Source organism: Geospiza fortis, unplaced genomic scaffold (genome assembly GCF_000277835.1).
Source record: "Geospiza fortis unplaced genomic scaffold, GeoFor_1.0 scaffold405, whole genome shotgun sequence".
Classification (NCBI taxonomy): domain Eukaryota; kingdom Metazoa; phylum Chordata; class Aves; order Passeriformes; family Thraupidae; genus Geospiza; species Geospiza fortis.
This window is the reverse complement of record NW_005054415.1, coordinates 2,479,899-2,484,708: the sequence shown is the minus strand read 5'-3', so window position 1 is coordinate 2,484,708 and position 4,810 is coordinate 2,479,899.

The window sequence follows — 4,810 nt, the reverse complement described above, 5'->3', positions numbered from 1 at the left end:
GCAGATAAAAATAATGTTTTTGATTTCTGCAAGAATTAAAGCACTGCAGCAGATAAGGACTCTTAGGTGTACTCTGTGTAATGCTCCCAAGCATGACTTGACAATCCTAGGAGAAAGAAAAGCAGAACTCCTTTGAGGAGTCCATTAAAATGCTGATACACACATATAAGAAGTAATGGATGGGATACCTTGAGTCCCAAGACTTTATTAGGAGTTGTTCGTAAGGAATAGATGATGTGATAACAAGGATTTCAGTAAAATTGCCTCAATATAATGATTCTATGATGTGCTGACTAAGAGAGACTTTGAAGCAAGAAGCAAAGAAACAATTTCCATCTGTTCAAAGCTGTTGAACATTCTTTAAAAATACAGGATTAAAGGAAAAAAACACCTGATTTCAGCATCTGTTTCTTTTCAGATGGAAACAAATGGAGGTTAGTAAACTTTTGGTTGTTGGAGTGGTTTTGGTGGGGTTTTTTTTGCTTGTATGTGTTTTTTTCAAAACTGAGGTAAAAAAATAAATAGGGGGGCAATAGTATGTCCAAGAATAACAACTTGGAGTTGTGTTCATAAAGAAATAATTTGAATTCTTATCCAAAACATGTGTTTTCCTGTCAAAGTCAGAAGAAGTGAAAAAACCCTCAAAACTTTGAATCTAAAGAAATGTTGTGCAGAATGAACAAGCTGGTGTTCTTCAACTGGCAGAGAGTTGCCTGTAACCCCTAGGTTGTTCTTACAGTGTGGGACAGTCCCTGCATAGAGCTGCAGTTTCACCTGATCACCATGGTACAGGAGATCTTCACAAATCCCTTCTCCTCCAGTTTTATTTCATTGCAAATTCTATATACCATAAACTGTTGTTAATGCTAAACTATGCCACCAAATCAGTTAATTTTACTGCTGGCTGAAAATTGAGAGGCTGGAGTTGAAAAAGTTGGAAAACATTTTTTACTTGAGGCATCTTGCTGATTGTAATCCCCATCAGAATTCCCACTTTAACCAGCATGATTCAAAACATTGTCACTGTCAGAGTGCAAACCTTCCATCTGAAGAGGTTGGAGGCTTTGACAGGTAAAGTGTTTGACTGGACTTGCTCTCCATTCTGCAAAGCACCCAGGGAAGTGCTGCTGTGTAAATGGATCCATAAAAGTCTCGTGAGCAAGGCCAGTCCTTGACTTTGTCTCTTCTTTCATTTCTTCTCAGGACCTGTTGTCTTGAAGTGCTAACCTGTCAAGTTCAATTTGAGTTGTTTGCAGCTTAGATGTTTACTAGATAAGCTGTTATTTGCTGTTATTGGCTTTTGTCCTCTGCAAGGAAATAAAACTCTCAGAAACTGAGAGAGATGGGGGAACACAGACAGCTTTAAAACATTGCAGTTTTAAAAAAAAGTTTTATGATGTGGAGGTGCCAACCAGAATTAAAGCAGTTGCATGTTTGAGCTTGATATTGTTACTTTGAATTTATATTGATGCCACAGTGGAAGTATCATTTTAGCATTCTTGTATTCTTCTCCCTCATTTCCAGTCAAGTGTCCTACAGACAGAAGTTTGACTGCAATTGATCTTTTCTGGTCAAATTCATATACAGAAAATAAAGGAGACAAGGGTTTAAAACAGCTGAAGCCACGAGTCATTTGTGTCTGTGGCAGATGGAGATGTAAAATGTGTATATTTTCAACCATGCGTATTAGCAAACAGAAGTAAATTCTGATTTTAATAATACTGAGTGACAGAAAGAAGATCACACTCTTGAAAGACAAGAAACTTGGTAGTGGTGTGATGGGTAAAGTTGTAGATTAACTTCACACACGGTGTCAGGGAGTCCCCACTGCTTCAGGGATTTTAAAACTATCCCAAATATGATGTATAATCTGGAACAGACAAGGCTGAACAAATAATGAATAAAGCTCCTACCTTATCTCAGTATTTAATATCCACAGTATCACCTGTGATAATCAGTGATATTAGCAATTTTGAGCAACTGTGACAATTTCTTAAAAATCTCTGTTGTGATTCAGAAGAGACAACTTTGTTGCTTTTTACATGGGACAAATCAACAGAAGCGGTTGTAATGTTCCCTTAACTTTCTAGAGATTCATTTGTGCACTCCAAAACAAAAGTCAGTATTGAGTTTTAAGGCATGAACACAGGGAGAGATGCTGTGTACACTAAGTGTGTGTGTGAATGGCAAATGGAGGTAATCACACTGCAGTGCCCCTCTGGGGCCCAATTGAGATTACTGCTGGTTACCAGTTACTACTGGTAACTGCTCTTATATAACTTCCTGCCCAAGTTTACTAAGTGCTGGTTTTCTTGCGCAAGGATCTTGTTTTCATTGTTGTAGTCCATCTAAGCCGATGACAAATTGTATTAAATAGTGGGTTTTTTTGGCAATTTTTATTTTTTTACTTGGAATAACTTGATTTTTAAAAGTGAAAATGTTTTGCTTAGTAGTAAAATTTTACAATTGTACTTCAGTACAAGGAATAGTGGTTTTTTAAATTACAGTGTGTGCTATCAAGCACTTGTATTGCCATTGAGTAGAATGATAGCTTTAGAAGTATTTGACTTTTTCTGTACTTTTACCATTGCATGTTTAATGAGGTCTGACATTATCTATCCAACAATTTTGCATCTTCATTTTGATAATCATTGTACAATTAATAAGGTCCTGTGATAAGCCCAGTGAAGTTGCACTGAAGCTGTAACTGCATTTTTCATGAGAAATCTTAGCTATAAAATATAATATGACTTGCCTGAAGCCACACAGCAGCAAATCTTTAAGAAAGCCAGAGCAGGTTTGGATTTATTCTTCCTATCTTTTGTTTTAAATATATTTCTTCTTCCAAATAAGGTAAGACATGTGGGGAGAAATTATCGTGGTTGCACACACAGAAAGAAATAGATTATTCAGTAGTGTACATTAGCATATATGTTTGCACTTGCAAGTTAAGATCAGTCATCAAAAATTTCATCTTAAATGAAAATTTTAATAATTATGTGCATTTGAACAACTATACAACTTTATTATCTGAACTGTGGCTTTCTCCAAAAATGCAAAAATATGCATCTACTTGAAGGATTTCTAATATTGCTATATTAAAATTCTTACTATCAATAAAAAAAAATCTGTGGTGCAGCAAATGATTTTTCCATATGCAAAAATCTTTAGAAATGTGTGGTCTGAAAATGAGACATTTCCAAATAAAATTGAGCTATGCAGAAGAAATTGAGGGAGAAGTCCTTAAGGTGACTTTTAAATGAAAATGAAATGTCTTTTAGTAAGTTTCAGAGGTACAATATTACAGACTAGTAGAATTGTATCTCATTAATTTCAAACACAGATTTTATGTGGGGCTATTTGATTATAATTTGATTATCTGACCCTGTAATTAAAGTTTATTGCCAATTTCAAAGCTTATGTGTAAAATGAACTGGTTTTCTTCAAAGCAATATACAATCCATTGGACTCATTGACTCCTAGTTTTGCATTTAAATCGAAAACTCTGTTATAACATGACAAACAGGTTCAGTTTTTGATCATTAATCCTGCTAAGCAATATTCATAAATTCAATTTTGAATCAGTTGGAATACTTTTCTTTTATTAGTTTCTGTGTTATTAAATGAGATTGTTTCTGACTAATATATTTCTGGACTCAAACTGTAGCTCCAAGCTGTTATTCAAATCAAATAACATGCCCCTTACTTGTGCCTAGCACTAATAAATGCCAACTTGTGATACATTTGCTGGAGACTGTCACGAATATTAAAGGAGGCAATAATGCCACTAATGTCTCATAAGTAAGCTTATTTTTCTAAAGGGCTGAAATCAGTCATCCTACTGAGGGGGGCAAAGGGAGAAGAGATTTTAAGACTTAAAGCCTAAAGCATTATTTTACTCAGCTAAACATTATTATTGAGGAGCTAAATGACCAAGAAATTACCACTGCAGAGGATGAAAAATACAACATGTAACTTCTGGTGCCACTCTGAGCAACAGAAATGCATCCACTGGCTGAGCATATGCTGGGGTTAGTAGACTTGCATGTTCATTGGTTTGGAGGCATGTTTTCCTCCTTCTGAGGGTTTGAATTAAAGGAAGAAAAAAACAATCCAACACCCTTTTACTGTTATTGCCAACCACCTACTTCAGTTCTTTTGAGATATTACTGGTAATAGTTAGGGGGGCTTGGTACAGAACATGAGTTTAGTACATTGACATGGAATTACCTAAACAGGATTTACTTGTCTAAGTTCTCATCCCACAAGCTGGGCAATTTGTGAAGAGTTTATTGGGCAGAGCAGGGAGAGTGACTGTGCCTGAGACATGGCATGGATCCTACCTGTGTCTCAAATGGATACAGGGGCAATGATGGGATTCAGACACAATCAGTTTGATTTCTGCTATCTCAGAATATTCTCCCCTCTTTTTTTTTTTCTGCTGGAGGTAGAATACTTATAATTAGTGTCCATTCTAGGACTCTATTTGCTTTTTAACAAAACTTTGAGCCTTGTATTTATCCCTTTGTTTCTCTACTTTTTTCCCCAAATATTTACAATTTAATTTAAAAAGAGGCAGTTGTGGTTTATATTTTATGCAGTTGAGTTCTTGGCTTTCTTATTTTATCAAGAGTTCTATGTGATAACTTTGTATTTGCTTTTCAAAAAATAACAATATAGAAAAATCTCATGCCTGTTGAAGTTCAATAGTGTTGGTATCACAGAGTGTACCAGAATAAATGATAGGTTAGGGTTGAGGGGGTTTTCTTTAGAGGATGATTCTTACACTACAGGTATTTATTTGAATTGG